Raw genomic sequence first — 26,863 nt, 5'->3', positions numbered from 1 at the left:
TTGCTGGTGTAAACGGTTGTGTAAATGCGAGGACTCACAACCAGGATGTTATTCTGTATTAAAAAGAGATCACAAAAAAAAGATATATACAGCACGCTTCATTGGATGACCCATAGATAATTATTTGGACCTATCTTTTTTGTTTTTATGGAAGATTCCATAACAATAGCCTCAAGGGGCACATTTTAACTTTTATGAGCCAATAATAAAGTGCTATGCAGCAAATACTCCACTAAATGTGGAGATCTCCTTTCTATCTGCGGCGAAGCCAATATTGTGTGTTTTATGAAACATTTTCTTATAAAAATACAAATTTCTTGCTGGTTGCTATGCAAATCACCAAAGCTATTCGTTCTTTTTTTTTTTTTTTTAGGTTCTCAAATCACGATAAACGTAAACTGCTTTTGTTTAAATATTATCTGTAGTACAGCTACTGCTAAAAATTATTCAATTGTCTTTTACTCTTCCACTCATTGTTTGATTTTAAAACACTCAACATTTCAGTGATAATAAATAGTGAATGGAATCTGATGGTGCCTTTGAAGGGAGCTAAATATTAGCATTAGCAAATATTAGCAATAGCAAATACTAGCATAGGTGACTATTTTGTCTTTTTGAGGCATATAGAGCTACTCATTAGTCCATTCAAGTAATTCAGCTGCTATAAAAATGCTGTGTGAAACGTGACTTTAAAAATTATTTATCATTTAAGTTTGATGCCTTGAATTTGGACTCTGTCCCTTTAAGAAGCTCCTGCTCTTCCTGTCACTCATTTGCTGCTGCCGCTAGTCGCCATGGAAGACTGAAGGATTTCTCAAACATGCATGAAAGAATCAGAGCAACACTCCAGGTATGCTTTTGATTAGGGAATGACGTTATAACAAAGATTTATTTTTTTTTTAAAGCTGATTTTACAATCTCCTTTAATGATTTTTTTTTTATCTCAAAGAAATTACATGTATGATCATAAAATAATCTGTGACTTGTGTAGTTTTACTGAAAGGTGTTTTAGTATGGAGAGCCATTTCAGCCAAAATTAAATAAATAAATAAATGGGTGAAATAAATAAAAAATGAGATAAAGAAATAAAACAATGAAGAAAATGAGTGAAATAAATAAATAATTTGTTAAATAAATAATTTAGCTTTTTCATTAACCCATTTTTTCATTTATTTATTTTTCATATTATCAATTTCTCAATTTCCCTTTTTTCATTAATCTATTTTTCATTTACCCACTTTTCATTAATCTATTTTTCATTTAACCATTTTTTAATTTAGCTTTTCATTAACCCCATTTTTCATTTCTTTATTTTTCATATTATCAATTTCCCAATTTCTCTTTTTCATGAATCTATTTTTATTTATCCCTTTATCCATTTACCCATTTTTCATTAATTTATTTTCAATTAACCTCTTTTCAATTTCCCTTTTTACTAACCCAATTTTTTCATTTATTTATTTTTCAGATTATCAATTTCTCTATTTCTCTTTTTCATTAATCTATTTTTCATTAATCTATTTTTCATTTGTCCATTTTTCATTTATCCCTTTATCTATTTACCCATTTTCATTAATCTATTTTTAATTTAAACATTTTTTGATTTCCTTTTTCCTTTAACCCGATTTTCTATTTCCCAGTTTCATTAATCAATTTATCATATATCCCTTTTTATTTACCCAATTTTCTTTTATCTATTTTTCATTCAACATTTGTTTGAAAAATCTTTACTTTTCCCATTTTCCAATTCCCCTTATTTATTTAGTATTTCCTTATTTTCTTATTTATCACATTCTATTTCCCCGCAAAACTTAGGAAAAAAATAAATGCAAATGAGGAGAGGCACGTCATCAGGCTACAACTTCCCCAATTGGTTGGTTAGCGTCACACCCATACTTTGCTTCAAGAAAGATGGCGACCTACTAACGGGTTATCAATAAGCTGAAGCTCATTAACTTCATTAGAAAATAGTGTTATTACTCCTGACTTTAGTTCTCGTGTGGCCGCTCAGACAGAACGTGTTTCAGTTGGCGGCTCTCATGGACTCAGAGCTTCACCGTCGGGAGTTTTTATAGTTTGAACGAAGCGGCCGCTGAAGTTGGCTTACGATTGAAGGTTCGGGACACCTTCGTAGCTACCAGCTGTGATCCAACTATAAGGAGCAACTTTACTGTACATCGTAAGTGAACTGCAATATCCAGAGGCAGCTACGGAGCATCGGGCTGAAAGAATGAGAGTGGAGAGCCTTGGAGATCTGCATCGGAGGCCATCTTTCAGACATGCACCGCTGCTGTCCGTCCAGGATCCTCCGGTTGCCCAGACGTTACACGGTAAGCTACTAACGCTGATGTTTGTTTTCCAACTACAGTCATATTTAATCAATAGGGCTCAATTACGATCGCGGGAGGTTTTGAGTTGATCTCGGCAGTAGGTGACAAACTGAACGTCTCCAGGATGTTGAGACCAGCACGTCCTCTGATCCAATACATCTTATTAAGGATAAAATCAACAAAACGTGTTCAAATTAATGGCCCAACAGGTTGATTAAAGACAGTAAAAAGGTAGGAGTGGTTTCGAGTCGATCGCCTTGTTTTACCTTTGTAAACAGACAACCTGAATACAGTGACCTTTAGTGAGGGTACAGAATGGAGAATGGATAAAAGCTGAACTCCTGCTACAATCTTTGCCTCTCTTGGTTACATCCCTGAGGTGTGCCAAGTGTGGCCCACATGCATATGCACTGTTGAAAATGAGAAGCTGACATTCACAAATGACATTGAAATAAATTCTAGTCCAACTTCTGGTTTGTTGCGATTCCTCTGGATCCTGTTGGAGGAAAAATATCCCAACTTCACAAGATGTGGCTTTAACCCAACTCCTGTCAGTCTGAAGCTTCTCATATTTAGGTCATCAAACCAAAGTTCAGATCTACCATAACTGGTTCCATCGCCACCAGGTCAAAAGTACAGCTTTTTGGCGCAGCACATTTATTAATGTTTCCATCATGTATGTTTTCAGATGCAGTTCATCCTGCAGGCCTCTGGTCTCAGTGTTTCCCTTCAGACTCCCAGTGGGCTCACAGCTTCAGGATGACCAGAGACCTTCACCTTTCTGGAGCAGGAACACTCGGCCAAATGCACTGGTGACACATTTATTTAAGAAATGTGTCTGTTCTTATACCATTGATATGCATGAACCGTCTGTATTTTACCGTTTTGAATAAACAAACTGTTTGATTATTATGAAATCTGTGTTCCTTCTAATATGTGAAGTTCTAATTTAATCAAATCTCATGTTTTCACGTCCCAGAGACAATAAAATGATCGTTTGTTTGTGGCTTAAAGTAAACGAAACAATCTTAATAGAACAAAGCTACAAAAATAGAATACAGATTGAAAGTTTTGGACCCGTTTTATTTTTTGGTTTCAGTACACTGAAGATTCTTCAACATGAAGCTAAACAGTGAGTGGAGTACCTTGTATGTACGACAACGTAGAAATGAACAAACATGACATATTGGGTTCTTAATAGCAACCCTAGCAGTTATTTTACACAGCTTGGTTTATTGAATAATGATTGTGTTCATTTACGGACGCCTTCAATTGGAAATCTGCAGTCTGAAGTGTCAGTGAAATAGTTTAACCAGTCAGTCCTCAGGTCGTCTGCCCTGCATGTTTCAGGCCTCAGTAAATGTCTGATGGATGAGCTAATGCTATCGTTTGTATCAGGGGCTCTGGAACAAACACTTTAAAATGTTAATGTCCTGTATAACAGAGTGATATAGACAAATGTTTTCATCTCACTGTGTCATTTCCACTCTATAGCTGAAGTTCATCACATTTCTGGATGTTCTGTGTTTCAGTTAAATTGAAGTTAGCAGGTTTTTAATCAGGCCACAACACCCTGTGTGTGTTGGGTTTAAGAAAAGAGGCTGCTCTGTTTGAGCACCAGCATTCATTTTTCCTCTGATGTTTGGGTGAACTCTTCTCTGTGGAGGTCGGCCGTCTCTCTGGTTCTTCCTGAAGGAGACCCATCAGGAGTTCTGGTGCTGCTCACAGTGCAGATGGTTCTCCTCACTGTCAGCCCTGGTCCCTCTCAGCCAGGATCTCCAGTCATTCTGTTCCTTCACCCTTGAATAAACATAACAGAATATGTTCTGGGTGTTATGATTCATTTGTTAATTGAAACAATGTTTAGTATCAAAATAAGATTAATTTATTTCCTTAACAGTTCCTTCTCCTGTTCCCTCAGAAGGGCAGAGTTTAGGAGTGACTAATTACATTTACTCAAATATAGTTGAGTAACTTTTTGAAACTCAATGAACTTTTAGGAATACTCTTACTATGCTGAACTTTTTACTTTACTCAAGTCATTTTATTATGAGGCATCACTATTATTTAAACTAATTTTTCATTTTGTCTTTAAAATACCAAAATTTCCACTGAACTTAATATTTTGGGCCTTCTAATTGTGTAATTTTTTTAAGATATGAAATAATAACTTGATCAGTTACTCAGTACTGATCAACTTTTTACCAAATGCTTCTTTACTCTTGTTTAATTTCTTATTCAGCTATAATTTACTTTGAGTAAAAACATGTTGAAGTGCTACTGTTATTCCTGCAGGATAAATTGTGGGTCCTCTGTCCACCTCTAAGGAACAGTAACCACATGTTGAGGCACACGTTGACCAAAAACAGGGAAACTAAGGTGGGCAACTTATACATACAAAGAAATACTTAAATTAATAGTCATATTTACTTTATATGCATGTGGGCCACACTTGGCACACCTCAGGGATGTAACCAAGAGAGGCAAAGATTGTAGCAGGAGTTCAGCTTTTATCCATTCTCCATTCTGTACCCTCACTAAATGTCACTGTATTCCGGTTGTCTGTTTACAAAGGTAAAACAAGGCGATCGACTCTAAACCTCTCCTACCTTTTTACTGTCTTTAATCAACCTGTTGGGCCATTAATTTGAACACGTTTTGTTGATTTTATCCTTAATAAGATGTATTGGATCAGAGGACGTGCTGGTCTCAACATCCTGGAGACGTTCAGTTTGTCACCTACTGCCGAGATCAACTCAAAACCTCCCGCGATCGTAATTGAGCCCTATTGATTAAATATGACTGTAGTTGGAAAACAAACATCAGCGTTAGTAGCTTACCGTGCAACGTCTGGGCAACCGGAGGATCCTGGACGGACAGCAGCGGTGCATGTCTGAAAGATGGCCTCCGATGCAGATCTCCAAGGCTCTCCACTCTCATTCTTTCAGCTCGATGCTCCATAGAGCTGCCTCTGGATATTGCAGTTCACTTACGATGTACAGTAAAGTTGCTCCTTATAGTTGGATCACAGCTGGTAGCTACGAAGGTGTCCCGAACCTTCAATCGTAAGCCAACTTCAGCGGCCGCTTCGTTCAAACTATAAAAACTCCCGACGGTGAAGCTCTGAGTCCATGAGAGCCGCCAACTGAAACACGTTCTGTCTGAGCGGCCACACGAGAACTAAAGTCAGGAGTAATAACACTATTTTCTAATGAAGTTAATGAGCTTCAGCTTATTGATAACCCGTTAGTAGGTCGCCATCTTTCTTGAAGCAAAGTATGGGTGTGACGCTAACCAACCAATTGGGGAAGTTGTAGCCTGATGACGTGCCTCTCATTTGCATTTATTTTTTTCCTAAGTTTTGCGGGGAAATAGAATGTGATAAATAAGAAAATAAGGAAATACTAAATAAATAAGGGGAATTGGAAAATGGGAAAAGTAAAGATTTTTCAAACAAATGTTGAATGAAAATAGATAAAAGAAAATTGGGTAAATAAAAAGGGATATATGATAAATTGATTAATGAAACTGGGAAATAGAAAATCGGGTTAAAGGAAAAGGAAATCAAAAATGTTTAAATTAAAAATAGATTAATGAAAAATGGGTAAATAGATAAAGGGATAAATAAAAAATGGACAAATGAAAATAGATTAATGAAAAATAGATTAATGAAAAGAGAAATAGAGAAATTGATAATCTGAAAAATAAATAAATGAAAAATTGGGTTAGTAAAAAGGAAATTGAAAAGAGGTTAATTGAAAAATAAATTAATGAAAAATGGGTAAATGGATAAAGGATAAATAAAAAATAGATTAATGAAAAAGAGAAATTGGGAAATTGATAATATGAAAAATAAAGAAATGAAAATGGGGTTAATGAAAAAGCTAAATTAAAAAATGGTTAAATGAAAAATAGATTAATGAAAAGTGGGTAAATGAAAAATAGATTAATGAAAAAGGGAAATTGAGAAATTGATAATATGAAAATAAATAAATGAAAAATGGGTTAATGAAAAAGCTAAATTATTTATTTAACAAATTATTTATTTATTTCACTCATTTTCTTCATTTTTTGATTTATTTTACTCATTTTTATTTATTTCACCCATTTATTTATTTATTTAATTTTGGCTGAAATGGCTCTCCATATTTTAGATCAAGATTTCATATTTTTAGAGATGATACAGAGGTAATAGAGAAATCACTTTACTGACAACTCCACACTGGCTACTGGGCCTGTCTTTTTTTTTTTTCCTATGAAATAATTAGCATTTCAGTGTCATCTTTTCACAACACAATTTTATCTATTCATAATTTGTTATACCCAGAAGCTGAAAGGAGTCTAAATGTCAGGAGTGAATACACACGGCTTTGCAGGGCTATATGCTCGAGGTCGAAAGCTCACTGAGTCACACCATGTTTGGTGTTAATTATGCTCTGCATACTTATTCTGTTTTAAGGTCTAACAGGATTAATCTCCTTCGTGATGGTTCGCTAATGAACGCAGTTTAGGCAAAGGGCTCTTATTACATGCATTTAGCAAACTGTTAGAGCAGCACATTCGTACTGGAGGAAGTTATCACTGTAACGGGGTGTTTTAACACTTGATAGTCTGCTAGACTCGGTTCGATCGAGCAACAAAATGGCAACATTTGTTACATTTTCAGCTGCTGCGGCTCCTTCTCGCACTGCAGTGTAAAACGAACTAAACCTCTGTTCACCCCGTCGCCTGTGGCGGCGCTACACCAAGAATGACTGAAGTAGACGACATGGAAACCACCGAAGAAGACACCGAGTACGACTTCCATCTCCTCAAAATAGAAACAAAAATGGAATAGGGTAAGATTTTAGCGGTTGTTTCTTTGTTGTGTTTGGTAAAAGATCACGAGGAATTCCTTCCGCTAGCACTAGACCCGCACGTTTGTTTTAGTTGTATAATTTACCCAGAATGACCCGATTTATAGTTCGCTTCCGGTTTTTGGAGCGGTTTTGGACGGACGGATGTTTTTCAATGAAAACACTACAGCAAACTGATTAAATGAGCTTATTTCTTCTCTGTCACGGATTTACTTGGGCTTTTGAAGCTTTTTTGGTTTTGCAAAATGCTTGTTCTCCACTAGACCAATGCTTTTCAAAGTGTGGGTCGCTAGGAGGCGCTGTGGAGGCCTTGGAGAGAAAAAATATTCAACGGTAAAAATGAAAAGAAAATGGAATCCCATGAATTCTTTAATCATATTTTTGTTTTCTGTTTTTTCAATAATTTATTAAAAAATACAATAAGTTACCATTTTTTCCTAACTGTAGGAATAGAAAAAAATTAGATGATGTGATTAATAATCAAAAGAGGAGATTGTGTTGAAAATTATCTAGTAATACAGTCTTAATATATTATTTGATGATAAAATCTTCCACCACTGAACTCATGGCCATCTAAAATCAGATAGCATTTATACCAAATGAATGACTATTGACTAAAATAAAATAAATATATATATATTCTAAAAGTTGGTATTTCTGTACATATTTTGTAGCATTGTGTGTGGGTTTGCAAAGTGGGGTCTCGGGTTAGAGGTCAATGCTCTTTAGGATGGAAACATTTGAGAAACCCCGCCCTCGACTGCAGCTGGGAACACCGTTTACTTAAAACCGCTCTCGTGGCTAAAGAAAACCTCTTCGATCAGCCGCTATTCAAATAAGTGAGGAAATAAATGATTCTCAATAAATACTCTCGAGTCTCGCCTCGCCGTATTTCAACCTCCCCTCGCTGTAATCCCCATATCTTCCTCCTCTTTACCGAAGAAGCTGTTCTGCCCAGCTGGGAGCCCCTCCACTCACTGCCAGATGTATTCCTTATTTTTCTATTCCTGTGTGATTCGCCTAGCCAAAGCAGCGTATTAGGCATGCGGGCAGAGCGCTAAGTCAGCAGAAGCAGGAATTGAGAGGTAATCATTTTGAACACGATCCTGACTTTTAAGTTCTCCCGCGGTCCTCCGAGAGGAACCCAGCTAATCTAAACAATACTCCTCCATATGCCAGGTAAGCACTAAAAGAAGGATCTCGCTTTCTGATTCCGCGGGCAGCTTTGGAGTTTTTAAGTAATCTGCTCCGAGCCGCTCTTTTTGTTCCAGTTAATTAGCAGACAGTGGCCTGATGTTGGCCCAACCCTCCAGAGAAGATGAAGGGACTGATGAGCTGCTGCAGGGAGGCATGGAGCTGAAACTGCTGCCAGGAGCATCTGTGCATCTCGCTCGTCTTCCGTGGGACTTGAGCTTTCAGATGCAGTCAGGTGTTGCGGTTCATTCTCTTGTGCTGGCATTGCAGAAGCAAGGAAAAGTTGTGCGTTTAAAGGGGCGGGGGGGTAAAAACATCCTGAAGCATTTCTTTCTTCATCTGTAGGTGTTGAAAAGGTATAAAAAAAACAAGTCAGTTGTACTTTTGTTTTTTTCAGGGATTATCATGAGTATGTTTTGTTTTTTTTGGCAAACTAGTTTTAGGTTAATGCATCAGGCTTTGCGATTATTGTCACTGTTACTCCCCTTGTGGCTTGTTCTGTTCTAGTTTTGCTCCTGGTTCTAATCTGGTTGTAATTTAGTTTTCCTTTGATCACAAAAACCTTCTATCCCTCATCATTTTCACAAAGCTTTTGCCTTCTCCATGGTTTGGCATGAAGTCCTCAGCTTTTGACTCGAAAACGAATTAATTTCCTCCAGTTTTTTCCAGCTCACCTAGCCAACCTCTTCTCTTCTCTGTCTCTTCATAAATCCAGTGACCACCGACTGGACTGTTGCTCATCTCTGAACCATCCAGCAGCTGGATCCTTCTAAATGTTTCCCTCACTATCCCTGGTACTTTGCCTTGTAGATTTATCTGGTAAAGCGAATCTGGAGACCAAAACAATCTAAACATATTCTTATTAAATTAGTATAAAAAAAAAAAAAAAACACTCATTAGCTGGCATGTCGTCTCTGCCGTTGTTGATTTAAGAACCTTATTTTGAACTTTACTTTGATGACTGTGTCTGCCAGACTCATTTAGGAACACTGTCTTGTTCTTTCTACCATGCTGTGATCTGATACAGCAGAAATCTCTTCCTCGCTGGTTTTGACAGCCTGATGCCAAACTTCAACTTTCTGACTAGCCTTCTAGAAGATTTGCTTACCCGCACAATCACCCTGTCTTCCTATAGAGGAGCCTCTATGCTGCTGTAAAACACTGTATCCTTTTCCACTATGACTGAACCTGCACACCTGCCAGGCATTACACAAATGAAGATGAAGGCTCTAATGGCTCATGTGTAATCCACATATTTGATAACCTTTAAACCTATTTTATCTCTTCCGCTCCAGTTCACTCTATCATGGCAATGCAGGAGAATATACCTCGCTGTGTAAATGCATTTCTGGAAAAGATTATCTGTTGTTTTTCTCAAGCGCACAGGAACCTGTGAACATTGTGTGGACCTAACACCTCAGATCTAAGTTTGTTGTGGAGAGCGGATTGTTTATTTGTGAGTGTCGCACACAAAGACTGACAGTCACGCAGGGGCTGAAAAGCTGTTTGAGTGAACAAAGAACCTGAGGGGCTGATTTTGAAAGGGAAAATAAACGGGAATCATTCACTGGGTGTATTAGTGGAGGTGGGGTTGTTGTGGGAGTCATGAAGAATGTCAGCTTCTGATATAAAACGGGCTACAAAAATATGGAAACCCGTGAACGCAGACAGAGTTACTCTCATTTGCAGCAGGACAGGGAAGACGAAGAAAACCACCTTTAATTTTCGGTTATTTTACTATGGTTTCTTGTTTCCGCTTTTGTTACCAACACTTTTATCAGTCAGAGGTCACTATGATCTCAACACACTGTACATATCCAAAATCTGTGACCTAAAAAATATGCTACATTAAAAAACAAACAGAAAATATGGGACTGTTGATCTGAACATACTGAACTTATTGCATGGCCACATTTCCGTGACTCTCGGTGACGACTGAACGTGCACTTTCATACTTCCATTAGTACATATGTGGAATATTTCTGCATCAATCTATCACCCATTCTGTTCTAATTTGAAAATAAATTGGTTTTCTAACGTTGCTGTTGTCCATCTTTCCATTTTCCAATCTCGATTCATCCTCACAGCACCTTGCTGCTGTTGATCTAACTCCCACCTCTAGGTGTTTAACCAAAGGCTGGGTAAACCCTGCCCAGGTCACAGTTCAATCTTCTAACATCAAAAGACGTCATGAAATGGTCAGATGACGTTGTTAATGTCGTTGCACTTTGAAGTAATTTGCATAGATCAATGTTTCTCAACTCTGGTCCGCAAGGTAAATGGTTAAAATCCTGCTGTTTTAAGAATTCAAACGGCTTCATACTACGTTCATTCAGCCATAAATTAATCCACTGGGGCAGATTAACAAAAGTGAGACTAATACAATCTGAATTACGGCAGGCGAAGAGACTTGCCCAAGGACACAATGGCAAGATGACTGAGATGGACAGAGAAGGGGCTGGAACCAGGAAACCACTGGTTACAGGATGAACCTCTATGTTTGTCCTGCAGGTTTTAAATGATTTCCTCCTTCAACTCACCTGATTTAGATGATTGTCACTAATGTCACTAATCGAAATCTGGTGTGATGAAGCAAGAAACGTCTAAAACATTATGGGCAGCGTGTCTCGATACTGATTATACAGTACAAGGTCAGATACACAGAACCATCATCAAGCATCATCTTGTCACTGTTCTTACCTGTTTTAAAGGCGTCACTTTCATGAAAAATGCCTGGATCTAGATTGGATGCGTGTGTTTTTTTAAATCACCAACCAATAATGTAAGGATTGAGAAGCTGTGATATCAGTTTTCTAGCCTTACCAATTTAAAAAGTACATAACACAGTTACTTTCCTTGAACTTGACAGGTACCACCAGAACCTTCCAGTTTACCTCTAACTCTTATGTATCATTTCATTTCTAGCAAATACATTGCAAGTTCAGAAAAGTAACCTTTGTTTAAAGTAACATTGGAAAGGTTTTAAAACATTTATGTCCTGAGGCACAAAGAACAACAACCATAATCATGCTGGACCTGCTGCTGTGTGTGTGTGTGTGGCTCCTTTGGGACAAGCATTTCAGGCTTTATTCAACAAAAATCTGTGAATGTTGCAAATTCCCTCTGACATTTACACTTACACAGTTTAAATCCTCTGCAATGATCACTAGTTTAGAGCTAGAGTGCTGGGATTTAATCCGGACCGGAGCTGTCTGTCCTCTTCATTTGCTTTTGGAAGTGATACAACATAGGAGTCCATGTCGGCAGAATCCCTTTAGAAATTTGCTACAGTTGGACATTTCTGTGTAACTGAGTTTGTAGCTCTACTTAAGTTACAAAGCATAGTCAGTGTGTCAGCATTAATGGGTGTATTTCATTGGTTTTGTTGCCGAAAATGCTTTAAATCCTGCTACAAGAGCCTCTCCTCTCAGTCGCTGAGCAAGTCGACACTTGGTGCAGTTATCACCGCTATGTGTCTGAGGGTCTCATGGGCCTGTTTGAGACTTAGATCTATAACCTACATAGTTATATAAAACTTGGGAAAAATACGTTTTGGAAAAAAAAAAAAGTTCTGGATCTCTTGATAGAAATATTTCTTTAGTTCTTCCAGAAGGTAATCTCTTCCCAACAATGTTCACAGGTTGAACAAATTTGTTCAACCTGTGAACAAATTTACCCATTTAAAGAACAACATTACTAGGTTTGTTCAAATTCAACATAAAATCTCAAAACTCCTTCATGACAAGCAGGTGAAAGGTCATGGTTTGTGTCAGAGTTTAGGCATGAGGTCTCTCCAGGCCGCTTCCTCTTCCTGCCACCAGGGGGCCTGTTTATCATTAAACTTGTGTTGGTTGCTTCCAAGTTTAACTCTAGGGACATTTGGATCAGCGTCTCTCAGTTCTGGTCTTTAAGGACTGCTGCCCTTCATGTTTTAGGTGTGTCCCTTCCGCCACACACCTGACTTGAGTAGGTGGATGATTAGCAGACTTCTGCAGCACTTGAAGGCATGCAGAGGAGGTCATGGAAGAAAGACACGTTAAGAAAACACATTTAAAATAAGCTAGTTTTAAAATTTAACATGTCTTGATTGAAATAGCCTAATTATAGTTTTTAAAATTAATAACTTCTTCTGGCCTATTGACCTTTATTTTACCTGTAGTTACAGCAGATCGTTTGCTAAGATCTTTGATCTGCTCTTTCTCTGTCTGAGTGGCAAACAATCAGGGGAAGTTCCAGCTTTTCACACAGATCTGTGAAAAGCCGTAAAACAGCAGGAGTTCAGGAGAGTCTCTGACAAATGGCCTTAGATCTTGGAAGAAGATTGCGTCCAAGATCTGGCTTTGGAGAGGGTCAGAGACAGCTCCTGGTTGGATGGGCAAAGATACTCCTTATTTGAATAAATTAAAGACAAGAATACGTCTTTATTATAATACTTTGTACACAGGAGTAACAAATTAGATTTGCTCAATTCTCCAAAGACGTCTTCGCTTTTTGTTTGTCGTTTCCATCTTTTGTCCTTTTCCCTCTCTCAGGTAAATTCATGTGTTGTTTTGTGCTCTGAGGTTTCTGACGTTATGTGATGTGCTTTTCTGGTGATTGTATGCATCTGTCTTGAATAAATGCTGATTATTGTGACGCTGTAATCTCTGTGTGATCTCAGTCTTTGCGCACAGCATTTTCTGAATCCGGGCATAAGAGAGGATATAACGAGTCAAAAGGGTTAATAAGTTTTAGAATTTTTCCTCTCTGAATAACGTCTAAGACATGAAGAGCAGCGGTTTGTGAGAAACATCAATTTAGAGCCTTTGTTATATTCATTTGTTCTTTTATTTGTTTGTGCAAGGTAGGGATCTCTTCACTGAACTTTTCTTTAACAATTCTTTTAACTTGGACTTATTTTCAACATTCAGTGAAGCATTCACATTTAACAGTCCAGGTATCTAACTCAAGCGCACCTGATGCAGTGAAGAAACCCTTGAAATCTAGCATTCATTTCTGAGGTAAGGTTGAATCATTTTGACCTCGGTAGTCATTGAATGTATGATTCAGCGTTGAGTTTGCATAAAATCTTTGAAACCTTAATTTTATCTATCAGTTTAAACTGTTGTGTAATTTGTTAATCGCAAACACTTGGAAGATTTAAAAACTTAGCCCAGTTTATATTTGGCTTTGAAGAATATTTGGAAAGACTGAGGTTAACAATAGCTAGGGTAATACCTTTTAGCAATCATCTCATTGATGATCAGCTGCATCATCTATAGCTCAAATGAACATCTGAAGACCTGCAAAAGTGATGGTTTCTTAGCTCAAAACTGCCACAAGGGAGCCATGTTTGACTTTTTTTAAATCCACTATCATGGCCACCGTCATTCACTTAATTTCCTTGGAGGAAAAAAACCCTGGCCTGTTTTTTTTTTATTTTTTATTTTATTAGTGATTCAGTGGACGGAAATGATTCTCCAGCGAACGCTTTATTTGCTCCTCTCCTTCCTCCTTTAAGGCCGTCGCGTGAACTTCAAGGTCACAATTAAAAAAGGAGATAAAGGAGCGGAGAGGGTGATCAGAGAGACGCACCGAGCGATTGTGAATAAGCCCTGAGGCGCACGCCACGGCTACCCCTTGTTAGAAAAACCTCGGAGACGTTCAGCGGCGGGAAACCCACTGGGACTCGTGACAAAGCTCACCCCGTCCGGTGCTTCAAAGGCCCCGACTCATTTAAATAAGTCCGGATGCGCCGTGGCCCTGCACTCTCTCATCTGACTCTCGCTTGCCGATCGTGGTCGTGAATCTCGAGCAGGACGACACACTCACACACCTCGGCTATCAATAAATTTTAGTGCACCTCAAGGGAGGCGGTGGGAGGGTTGTGTGTGGGGCGGGGGAGCCGATGCGCTCTTAAATATCAGGCGAGGAGACGGGCCTGAAGACTGTGTTTATCTGCCAAGGACAAGAGAGGCAAATCTCTCAGCGAGGCGAGGACATCGTGGAAAACATCTTGGCAGCACCTGTTAAAACATTTAACAGCCTGACTTTTCAAAGGCCACTGCTTTACTTGAAAGGTTGAGAATAGATCTTTTGAGGGGAGAAAAAAGGAGGAGGACGGGAAAGGCAATACAATGAGGGGACAGGTCTCTGTGTTCATATTTAATTAATGAAGCTGGAGGAAGGATAAAGTGAGGCATCCTAATGAAGCCCGTTCCATTACAGCAAATTTGGTAATAACGATTTAAGTGGGTATGTCGGTTCGGTTGAAGCTGTGTGAGTGCGACAAAGGGTGGGGAAAATATTTTAAGTAATCTGTTATCGATTCCACCCATCTATTTGTAAGTTGATGAATTATTAAGTATGTGAAAGTGTTGCTGGTTTGTTGATCAGTCGATTGCTGCAACACGGTGTGATTGCTCCCCGGATGGCTCGGCTGTTAATCCAACACCGTGTCCAATGGTTTAGCGAATAGATGAGGGTAAAAAAGGTGATTGTACTTCGGCAAACTGTCGTTGTTTTGTTGTTTTTTTCATTTACATTTCAAGAGGAAATGGTCAGAAACAGGAGAAGTAAACTTGCATAAAAGTAACCAAGCAGGTTGCAGTACAGTTTCAAGATGTTATGGGGAATTTCCGGAAGAAAATCTATGGTAAATTCTAAGAATATTCTAGATTATTCAGTAAGGTCTGTAAAGTACATAGTACGTTCCAGGAAATAAAAACCTTCTAAGTTCTGAGAAAGTATCCAGAACATTCTGGGAAAACACATACATTGATTCAAAATAAATTATATTGTATCTTAGCGAAGACCCATCATCCTTTTGACATTTCTTTCAGTACTGTTCTGAAATACTAGTTTGTAACTCTTGTTCCTTATTAATGGGAGAAGTGTTGTTGTCCTGAGCGGGAGACCAAACACAAATCTGAGCTAGCAATCAGTCTAATGTCTAGATTTACTTTTCTTGCCGAAATAACAAAGCTTAAATCTGTATGTTTATGCAAAAGGCTAGCGACGACGGAGATCTACACACTTTGTTTTGCATTTCCACTTAACTAGTCGATAGCTTTGGAGCCAAATCCCTTATTTGTGCAGAAGATTGATCATGTCACACGTCAGTGCTTTGATCCTTTGAGCTGCAAAAGCCCTCTGAGGCAGACGCTGGACATCATTCAATGCAGCCTGCTTGCACAGGGTTGGAACTTGGCAGTGCCATCACTAAACAATACTTCTTTCACTGCCCAGAGGTCATGAGGAAGAGCAAGATCTGATCGAATCCAATTCACCCTCTCACCCACATCAAAACTCGTAGCATATAACATTATCTGTACAGATAAAAAAAATAAAATAAAATCTTTCTCGACATTTTTCTTAACTGCCTCATCATCTGGGCTTATACTGATGGAAAAATGTTCATAAAGTAAAGCAGAGTCTGCTTTTTACCAGGAGTAAATTCCAGCCAATTTAGCCATTTTTGTTTCAGAAATACAGGCTGATATCCACTGGAGGAAGAAAAACTAAAACAAGCTGTTACCTTAAAGCTTCAACAGCGGAGAGATGAATTAACTATTATTGAGCGGCTGACCCAGAAGTGGCCGGGCTGACACTTTAATAACACACTTCTGGGGTAATTTTATATCTGTGCGGCTCGGTCAAAGACCGAGTCGAGGTACGCGTCTCGGCAGAATGTTTCAGAGGATGAACTTGGCCTCACCCTATTCAGACGCAGACCTACCGAGGAGAAACGTGTGCAGTCTTTGTGCAGCCAGGTAATGAAGAAATGGAAAAATAAGAACTAGAAAATAATCCTTTTCTCCAGAATCAAATTGTATTATATGCGACACCATGACAGGCTGGAAAGAGCACGCTTTCTTCCAGCTCTAGACACATCCTAATTACTTAAGCTCCCTTACCTACTTTCACCAGAAACAACATAATGCTGTTATCTAACAAGTAGGGTTGCCACCTTTCAGAAATCACAATAAGGGACGCCCACCAAAATTGTACTCCAATCACAGTAGCATCCCTTCAACACGTTTATACTTGAGTAGATTTACTTAAGCTTTAATGAAGTAGGTGTAAAATGTATTTGGTAAAAATCAACTCAAGTACAGAGTAATTGATCATAACACCTGATTTAATATTCAAAATGTGTCCTCAGACAGCCCAAAATATAAAAGTTAAGTGAACATTCTGGTATTAAAAATAGTATTACCAAAATATTTAAGCAAATGAGTTAGGTTTGGAGGCTGGTTCTAATCTAGACCAAATGTACCATGAGAAGCCAGTGTGTAGTCAGTGTTTTTTTTCTTTGTGGGGAGCACTAAAGAAAGAATGAAACAAACAAAAAAACAGAGCAATATATTTCGTCATTTAATATTCTGAGCCAAAGAGCCACTTGTGTCTCCAGATTCAGTTAGCCGATACAAATAGAAAATGTGATCCTGTCTCAATACAGCAGCTAAAAGTGCAGAATTGAATTTTTTAATTACTGGCAATTGTTAAAGTAAAATTGTGAAGGTTAAAAATATCTACCACTCAATATCAAAAACAGACATTTATTTAGTATAATTTCTTCAGTTCTCCTGTTGGCTCCTGTCTAGAACCGCCGGCTGCAGGTCTGTGTCTGGTGTATTCTTGGTTGGCATGCTTTTTCTTAATTGATAGGAAGTCAAGTTACCCAAACTGGTAACCACGTTAATAAAATAATCGTTAAATAATACATTAAATGACCGTTGAACAATTATTCATAAAATGTATCAACATTTCTAAATAAAACATTCAGGGAGTCCTAACAAACAGTTTTAAAGTAGGAAATATTTAGGTTTGTACTGTTAATCTACAGCATGATTTGTTCTTTAAATTGCCATTCATATTTACTTTGGCTGATACTATTATATATTAAATAAATTATCATCCAAACTCAACACCTAAGCAAATAATCAAACCATAATAGTCGTTTAAAAGCGCAATAAGATACCGAATCAATAATAAAAAATTCTGTACCTTATCAGCCTCAGGAGATGATTGAGGGATAAAGAGACACGAACGGGTCTGCACTGTTCCTCTCCTGTTCCATTCTGTCTGATATCAATCACATCATACAGCAGCACACGGCACCACGATGGACAAATTTTTTAAATAATTGCCTGAAATCAGACATTTTTCAGCCTGGAATGTGCATCTCTCTGCTCACATCTGTATTTCTGCCAGAGTTCTTACTTCTAAGGACGGTGGAGTATCGAGTCGAGGACATTTTAAAAGACGAGAGTGGATAGCAACCCACCACAGCTGCGTAGTGTCCATCTTTAGGCAACCGTGACAACAGCGTCGGACCGTAGCGTTCCAAGGGGGGTTATCTCCTGCCACGACAATTTAACTGACCTTAATATTTCGAAAGGTGTGTCTATTGGACATTTATAGAAATACATCCAAATTGCATCCCGTATCGGTTCAATACGGGACGCAGCATTTATCAGCCAATTACAGGACAATTCTGTATTTTACGGGACCGGGTGGCAACCCTACCCTCTATATTTCTGAGGGTTTTTTCTTTTAGCTTCATAATGTTTTATAACAAATATTAAAACTTCTCAGTGTTTGACATTGTCTCGCAAAATATTTTTTACATCAGACTAAGGGGGCGTTTACACGACAACGATCCAACAAAAACGGCACTTTTGTTCCGTTTTTGTTGGATCGTTTACACGATAACGTTCTGATTACGATCTGTGTTTACACAGTAACGGTACACATCGAAAACGTGTAATGCTCTCGCTGCGCCTAGTTGGAGCTAGGTTCTTTGAAACTTTGAAAGTGCGCATGTGTTTAAAAAACAGTTGTACTTGAAGGCATGTGGATTTGCGTGAGAGAACACGCATTGTGTGCGTCTGATTAGGGCGCATGCAGTTGGAAAAAGTGGGATAACTTTGCCGAAAAACCTTGTTTGAGCTTTCACGGTGTCTGTAGCGGCCCGGACTGGAAGCTGTTTATTGTTTTTACCTTGGAATGGCCAACAGTCTGTTATTCCTATATCAATTTGATAAAATAGGAGTTCCCGCACGTCCCATATCCGTGTCCTCTGTTACCTTTTTCAGCAGTTAAAACAGTTTTATCCGTCGCTAACAAGTCGTAACCTGTTTTTCCGAGCCGCCTTCAAACGCAACATGAACGCTGAGACGCTCGCGCTGGGTGTAAACACCTGTGAGGCAGCGAAGGAGACCTGCTGCTGCTGCTGCGCAGGTGTGTGTTAGAATCATGGCAGCAAACCAGCAAAACGTAAATAACTTGGCACAGTTTTGCCCCCGAACTAACCGACTGAGTTGAGTAAAGCTGTTGGATGCAGGTGATGTTAGCTAAAAGATGACTAGCTAATATCAACACAGCACGTTAAGCTTGTTAACAAGTAGCCTGTAGGCTGCTGGTGTTGTTGTCTATGTTCAGCTACGTAGATTCATTTTGCCCCCCAAAATAAGTCGATGCCCCCCTGTTAAACTCGTCTGGAGCCGGGCTGGTCCTGGTCCGTAGTTCTCTACATAAGAGCGCTGAACAAGCAGCCGTGTATTTTGCCACCTGGGCGGTGCGGAGCGGTGAAGAGACGCTGAGGGAACCGAATCTGATGGGGAAACAGTAACACCAGCATTGTGAGTAGTTTCTTCTTCTTCTGTGGATTGTAGGAAGCAGCTATGTTTTGCGTCATACTATGCATGAGCTGGTCTGGAACCCGTTTTCAATCTGTGCCGTTGTTAGAGAAAACATTCGGTGGTTTCGTGTAAACGCACACTACAAACGCAACAAAACTCTTCCGTTTTCCCCCGAAATCGTTGTCGTGTAAACGGGGCCTAAAATCGAATGTTCGGTTCCAATGGTATCAATGACATCAGCAGTGATGTCATCACTATGATATCACAAGGGATTCTCTCTAGAATGTAGCTCACAGACATCGTTTTCTCAGACCTGTTGCACAGTTCTATTGCGACAGATCACTCTTCAGAGCACGTTTGAAATCAAAACAAGCGAGATATCGATTGCAGATATTACACGCCTTTCAGTCAAGAAAGAATTTACCAGAATATCGACATGAAGCAACAACAGACTGGTTGTGAACATGAAGCTTTTCCAGCTGAGCTTTCATGGATCGAAATGATGGACCTCAACATCCAAGTCGATTATGACGCTGTTGTTTTCCCTTTGGACAGCCCCATTGAGCCAGAAGATGAATTAGCAGAGATCCAGGGGGAATCAAGTCCTTCCGGCGACTTGGAGAGTCCAAGATCATTGGAAGTTGAGCAGGAACTCCCTCAAGCAGAGGGAGCTCTGCTGACTTCAAGATCATCCCCTTAGTGGAAGACGTGGAAGGGACAAGCCAACACGTCAGAGATCTCACAAAGCAGGTAGACAATCTTAAAACAGAATTGCAGAGCAAGATTTCTGAACTCCACAAGGAAAGAGACAGAAGGATTGCATATCAGGCTGAAGTTAAATCACAGCAGGAGGAGATTCAGAAACTGCAAAAAATGTTGGAAAAAGAGCATCACCTGCAAGTCAAACGTGAACAGGTTTCTTGCTCTTCCAAAGTTACAACCGACAAGAGCATTCTTCAACAGCTGGACTACTTCAAGAGGGAGGCTGCAAAATATGCCTCCTGCAATAAAGGTCTGATAGAAGTAATGGTTGAAGAATACCGAGTGAGACTCAAATATGAGGAGCAGCTCAAAAGTCACTCTGAGCAAGCTTCCAAATTCAAAGATCAGGAGGAAACGGTGAAATCTCTGCAGGGTCAGGTTGCGGACCTGAAGGTGGAGTTGAAACTGGCTCTAGAAAATAACCATCCTAGAGTCTCCACCCAACCAGAGGTCCCCCTGAAACAGAAGGCGCTCTACAAACAGGACAGACAGACCTTGAATCAACCAGGGAGGTCTGAGGAAAGATGGACCTCCAGTCAACCAAGGTCCGAGGAAAGATGGACCTCCAATCAACCACGGAGGTCTGAGGAAAGATGGACCTCCAATACACCATGTAGGTCTGAGGAAAGACAGACATCAATGCGACCAACCTCCACAGGTAGCATGGAGGGCCTTCATGTCGGCACTGGCATGAAGGCCAATCTATGCCCGGCTCGGCCTTTACACCGACCCACACCCAGTTGGCACTAACCTAGATCAATATCCAAACCCAGGTTTTGTAAACAATGGGCATTATTAAAACCAATCAGAACCAAAACCAACTTGGGCAATGACAAAAGCCTCTCCTCGGCCTGCCACCTTATTGTGGTGGCAGGCCACGATAAGGTGGCCTGCCACCTTATCGTGGTGGCAGGCCACCTAGGATCGGGGGGCGATCCTAGGAGTTATGCTGTCTGGGGCTTTATGCCCCTGGTAGGGTCACCCAAGGCAGACAAGTCCTAGGTGAGGAACCAGACAAAGCGCAGCCCGAAGACCCCTTATGATGCACAACAACCTTGGATCTAGCGTTCCCTCACCCGGACGTGGGTCACCAGGGCCCCACTCTGGAGCCAGGCCTGGAGGTGGGGCACGATGGCGAGCGCCTGGTGGCCGGGCTTTTACCCATGGAGCCTGGCCGGGCTCAGCCCGAAGAGGAGACGTGGGTCCCCCTTCCAATGGGCTCATCACCTGTCGGAGGGGCCAAAGGGGTTGGGTGCAGTGTGTAACGGGCGGGAGCCGAGGGAGGGGACCCTGGCGGTCTGATCCTCGGCTGCAGAAGCTGGCTCTTGGGACGTGGAACGTCACCTCTCTGGTGGGGAAAGAACCGGAGCTAGTGTGCGAGGCTGAGAGGTTCCGGCTAGAAATAGTCGGCCTCACCTCGACGCATGGCTCTGGTTCTGGAACCAGTCTCCTTGAGAGGGGCTGGACATCCACTCTGGAGTTGCCCACGGTGAGAGGCGCCGGGCAGGAGTGGGCATACTTGTTGCCCCCCATCTCGGCGCCGGTACGTTGGGGTTTACCCCGGTGAATGAGAGGGTAGCCTCCCTCCGCCTACGGGTGGGGGCACGGGTTCTGACTGTTGTCTGTGCTTACGGGCCGAACAACAGTTAAGATTACCCACCCTTTTTGGAGTCCTTAGAGGGGGTACTGGAGAGTGCCCCTCCTGGGGACTCCCTTGTTCTACTGGGGAACTTCAACGCTCACGTGGGCAAAGACAGTGAGACCTGGAGGGGCATGGTTGGGAGGAACGACCCCCCGATCTGAACTCGAGTGGTGTTCTGTTGATGGACTTCTGTGCTCATCACGGATTATCCATCACGAACACCATGTTCAAGCATAAGGGTGTCCATATGTACACTTGGCACCAGGACCCCCTAGGCCGCAGTTCGATGATCGATTTTGTCATCGTTTCATCGGATCTGCGGCCGTATGTCTTGGACACTCGGGTGAAGAGAGGTGCAGAGCTGTCCACTGACCACTACCTGGTGGTGAGTTGGCTCCGGTGGTGGGGGAGGAAGCCGGTCAGACCTGGCAGGCCCAAACGTGTAGTGAGGGTCTGCTGGGAACGTCTGGCGGAGTCCCCTGTGAGACGGAGCTTTAACTCCCATCTCCGGCAGAACTTCGAACACGTTCCGGGGGAGGTTAGGGACATCGAGTCTGAGTGGACCATGTTCCGTGCCTCCATTGCCGAGGCGGCTTATCACAGCTGCGGCCGCAAGGTTGTTGGTGCCTGTCGCGGCGGCAACCCTCAAATCCGTTGGTGGACACCTTTGGTGAGGGATGCTGTCAAGCTGAAGAAGGAGTCTTATCGGGCCTTTTTGGCCTGTGGGATTCCAGAAGCAGCTGATGGGTACCGGGGGGCGAAGCGGCATGTGGCTCGGGTGGTTGCTGAGGCAAAAACTTGGGAGTGGGAGGAGTTTGGAGAGGCCATGGAGAAAGACTTCCGTACGGCTTCGAGGCGATTCTGGTCCACCATCCATTGTCTCAGGAGGGGGAAGCAGTGCAGCACCAACACTGTGTCTGGTGAGAGTTGGACTCTGCCATGGCTGCCCTTTGTCACTGATTCTGTTCATTACCTTCATGGACAGAATTTCTAGGCACAGCCGAGGTGTTGAGGGGATCCGTTTTGGTGGCCTTAGGATCGCATCTCTGCTTTTTGCGGATGATGTGGTCCTGTTGGCTTCATCACATCGTGATCTGCAGCTCTCACTGGAGCAGTTCGCGGCTGAGTGTGAAGCAGCCGGGATGAGGCTCAGTGCCTCCAAATCCGAGGCCTTGGTCTTGAGCTGGAAAAGGGTAGAGTGCCTTCTCCGGGTCAGGGGGTCGTCCTGCCTCAAATGGAGGAGTTTAAGTATCTGGGGATCTTGTTTACGAATGAGGGAAGAAGGGAGCGGGAGATCGACAGGCGGATTGGGGCAGCGTCTGCCATGAAGCGGGCACTGTCCGTCGTGGTGAAAAGAGAGCTGAGTCAAAAAGCGAAGCTCTCGATTTACCAGTCGATCTACGTTCCCACCCTCATCTATGGTCATGAGCTTTGGGTCATGACCGAAAGAACGAGATCACGGATACAAGCGGCCAAAATGGGTTTCCTCCGCAGGGTGGCTGTACTCTCCCTTAGAGATAGGGTGAGAAGCTCTGTCATCCGGGAGGGACTCAGAGTAGAGCCGCTGCTCCTCCACATCGAGAGGAGCCAGTTGAGGTGGCTCGGGCATCTGATCAGGTTGCCTCCTGGACGCCTCCCTGGTGAGGTGTTCCAGGCACGTCCCACCGGGAGGAGGCCTCGGGGAAGACCCAGGACACGCTGGAGGAATTATGTCTCTCGGCTGGCCTGGGAACCCCTTGGGGTTCCCCCGGAGAAGCTGGAAGAAGTGGCTGGGGAGAGGGAAGTCTGGGCCTCCCTTCTGAAGCTGCTCCCCCCGCGACCCGACCCCGGATAAGCGGAATGGATGGATGGATGGATGGACAGAACCAAAAGGGTTTCTATTCAACGCATTAGAAACCAATCAGAACCAATCAAATCAATTGGTTTCTAATTCGTTGAATGTGTCTATGCAATTGGCAGAAAAACAACCTAACATAATAATTATTTATAGAATGATTTAGAAAACAATGCAATTCAGGTTTGTCAAAATTATTTCAACCCATATTCGAACTTTGCATTCATTTCCCTTCAGTTTAGTAGCTGTGATTTTGCCTAACCCAGACATTTTCCCTAACCTTAACCAAGACTAGTCTATTCCTAACCCTAGCATTAACTAAACCTTAATTCACATCTTACCTCTAAACATTACCCCTGACCGAAAGCAATTAATCCATCATATTGGGACTAATGGTAACAATGACACCAGCAGTGATTACATCATTCTTTGATGCATCAAAGGAATCTCTCTAAAATGTAGCACACAGGCTTTTTTTTAGACCTGTTCCTGTTTCAGACTTGTAAGTTATGAAACTTCTCCAGGAGCTGTTAAAATTATTTGAAGGCACAGAATCAGCCCAGTACAGGTTCACATTCTCAGGTAAGAGAGACTCACCTGGTATAAAGTTAATTTTTCATTACTGGAATTACATTTATTAATTTAATCAAAGTGTATGTTATGAATATATGTGTGCATATGTTTCATCATAAGTCCAGAGCATTTGTTGCTTTTTCCACCACTAGATGATATGCATATAACAAAAACAACTTTATTCAGAGATGCAATGAGTTTATAGCAGCTGTGCAAATGATCTAATCATCTGTTGATTTCCAGCAGTCACAGAGGGTCCCAAAATAAAATTTTGCTTAGTCCATATGGAGGCTTGGGCCCGCAGCCCTGATGCCATCATCTCCAGAAAACATATTAAAGATTGTAGCATGTGTTAGGACTGATGTCAGTGTAACAGATGGTGATTTTCTTGTAAAAAGTACAGAACGGGTAGGAGTGATGAGGCAGAAATGGGTCTGCAGTGTTCCTCTCCTGATCCATTCTGTCTGATATCAATCACATCATACAGCAGCACACAGCACCGCGATGGACACATCTTTTAAATAATTGCCTGTTTAGCCTGGAATCAGACATTGTTTAGCCTGGAATGTGCGTCTTTCCACTCACGTCTGTATTTCTGTTAGAGTTCTTACTTCCAAGGACGGTGGAGTATCGGGTCGAGGACATTTTAAGACACGGGTTGATAGCAACTCACCATGGCTGGGTAGTGTCGGTCTCTAGGTAACCGTGACAACAGCGTCGGACCGTAGCGTTCCAGGGAGTTAACTTTATCTCCTGCCACAACAGTTAAGCTGACCTTAATATTTCCTGTGTTTTATTTTGGTCATTATTGTTACACTTAGTGTTGATATGTGTGATAGGTGTGTCTATCGGACATTTATAGAAATGCGCAACAAATCGTGTCCCGTATCGGCTCAATATGGGATGCAACATTTTACATTTATAAGCCAAATATGGGACGATTCTGTATTTTACGGGACGGGTGGCAACCCTACTAACAAGATAAACAAGCAGCTTACACTTTAAGTGACACATACACTTCCAGGCAATCTAATTCAGTTTATTCATATATCATCAGTTTGCAACAAATGTCATCTCAAAGCACCACACAAACAACTGAATTGAATATTCATGTATATAATGCAGTAATACAGAAAATTCAGTCAGTTACATAAATAGCTACCCGTTCAGTTCTGGTTCAATATTACAGTTAAGTTTATTATTCTACCTGGTGAAAAGTGTTTTGTTTTTCTCTTTACATGTTTGTTTTTTTTAACCAACATTTCCGCTGACAACATAATAGCGCAAATTAATTATGAAAATAAACTTGCTTAATACAAACAAGACAATTTTGAAACAACTCACATTTTTCGATAAAAAGTTTTCACCGTAGAATGAGGTGGGCGGTCTTACACGGTGTCGAAACTAGTGTATTTCCCAAAAGCTGCAATGGAAACACTTTTTCCGCATCAAACGATCGTTTGAGTCGAGTCACGTGATCAACACATGGATGCCACTAATGGCGGCGGACACGAAGGAGACGACAGGAAGTGGTAAGAGGATGACGGCACGTCATATTTTTGATAACTGACAAACGCGAACGACCGTAATCACGCGTGATTTAAAATGCGAAACGTAAACACCGCAATTGCAAAATTGTGTTTTTGTTGCGCACGTTTGCTATGGAAGCGCAGGTAGCGGAGAGGAGGACGTTTAATCAAATATGACTGAGGTTGTATTTTTCAGAATGTGTAGTTTGATAAACATTTAAAGCCCTATCTTTTTGTTTGTAATCTAGACACATTTTAAATTGAAGAAATGAACAAAATCACTTGAAAATTTCAGAAATGGCACGATAAGCCAGGGCTTTATAATATAATAGGTAGCTTTGAATGCTGTTTACTTTTAACAGTGAGGGCTCTAATCTCCAATCAAGAGTCGGCAAATACCAGTATAATCCCTTAAAATTGGTTTAAGCTTCTTTTGAACCGTTTAAACCTAAACAGTGCTCAGCTTCATATTGTAATTAGCCTGGATTTAGCCAAGCTGTCCCAATCAGGCAGATGTTTACACTTATTCTTCGGAGCGTTCTTTCTCTCTTTCTTTCTGTCCACTTATAGCAATCTCCTTCAAATGGATGCCAACTTGTTGGGCGCTTCGTCTTACTCAGAATGAGGTTCTAATCAAAGCCCTCGTCTTTGCATGCTTGCCAGAAACGGAGCGCTCCAAACACTCAAATGGTGAGATTTCTCTCACTGTGAGCTGGAGGAAATGTGAGATTCCTGAGACGATGGTTTAAATCTTCCCTGTTTTTTTTTTTTTTTTCTTTTAAAGAAATCAGAATGCAGCGCAGCTGGTGTAAACTGGCATTTCCAAAATGTCTTCTCAGTGATCCGAGAAAATAAAAATACAACATCGAGCGAAATATCCTACCCACGCCGTTTCATCTAACATGGAGGGGTAAACTTTCTGTCTCTTTAAGACAAGTGGAAGCCTGTTGAGGGGAAAAGAAGGTGAGAGGAAAGACGAGCCTCTAAATGCTTGTGAGGAGTTGGAAGCTTTTGTGAATCACGCAGACTCAAAGCTTGGTCACTCATTGGGAAAATTGGTGTAAAACACTCTCATCATTACATGAAGTCGAGGTGTTATCTCCAGCAATTGTAGACAGCGGCTCATCATGAATACACATGGCAGAAAAGCTCTGGGGTCTTGTAAAACATGTAAAAAGAAATGTTTTTTTTAATTCCTCAAAGCAAAGTACTCTGACTATTGTTTGACTTTTGAATCCTTAAATAATGGGCTTACAGCTCCGAGTAATGACACAGAGCAAGGCTCATTAAATGGAATTAATTAAACTCGGTATTACAGAGAATCGCTAATATTTTATGTTGCGTGAAAAAACTCTGCAAGTTCCACAAACCTTCTTTTTTTATTCCTGTCACTTTCATATTCCCAATTGGCGATATAGTAGCAACACATGTGTAACCTGTAAATCTTTAAACTTTGTGCTTCAGCCTTCTGAGGTAACAAATCTTAACTGTGGCCCACACAAGTGAATACATTTACTT

The 26,863-nt window shown here is 41.0% G+C and overlaps 1 protein-coding gene and 3 long non-coding RNA genes across 4 annotated transcripts in view; 3 read left to right on the top strand and 1 right to left on the bottom strand.

Annotated features, from left to right (window-relative positions):
* Window positions 1-1,588: 1,588 nt before the first annotated feature.
* On the top strand, window positions 1,589-3,919 carry LOC145549452 (uncharacterized). The gene is made up of 2 exons (XR_014085436.1): window positions 1,589-2,330; window positions 3,019-3,919. It is a non-coding gene; the product is annotated as an uncharacterized LOC145549452 (long non-coding RNA).
* Window positions 3,393-5,590, bottom strand: LOC145549451 (uncharacterized). Its single transcript, XR_014085435.1, has 2 exons — window positions 5,171-5,590; window positions 3,393-4,130 (listed from the first exon to the last, which is right to left on the bottom strand). It is a non-coding gene; the product is annotated as an uncharacterized LOC145549451 (long non-coding RNA).
* A 1,300-nt stretch (window positions 5,591-6,890) lies between these two features.
* The window catches only part of olfm3a (olfactomedin 3a), a 73,032-nt gene continuing 53,059 nt past the window's right edge, over window positions 6,891-26,863 (top strand). The window contains exon 1 of the mRNA XM_081601645.1: window positions 6,891-7,168. The gene's annotated coding sequence lies outside the window, so the exon portion shown is untranslated. The remainder of the gene's footprint in view (window positions 7,169-26,863) is intronic.
* Window positions 25,439-26,220, top strand: LOC103482285 (uncharacterized). The gene is made up of 2 exons (XR_014085462.1): window positions 25,439-25,527; window positions 25,916-26,220. It is a non-coding gene; the product is annotated as an uncharacterized LOC103482285 (long non-coding RNA).

This window comes from Poecilia reticulata, chromosome 20 (assembly GCF_904066995.2).
Source record: "Poecilia reticulata chromosome 20, P_reticulata-male-v2, whole genome shotgun sequence".
Classification (NCBI taxonomy): domain Eukaryota; kingdom Metazoa; phylum Chordata; class Actinopteri; order Cyprinodontiformes; family Poeciliidae; genus Poecilia; species Poecilia reticulata.
The sequence above is the reverse complement of the archived record's forward strand: the minus strand, read 5'-3'. Positions and strand labels throughout refer to the sequence as shown.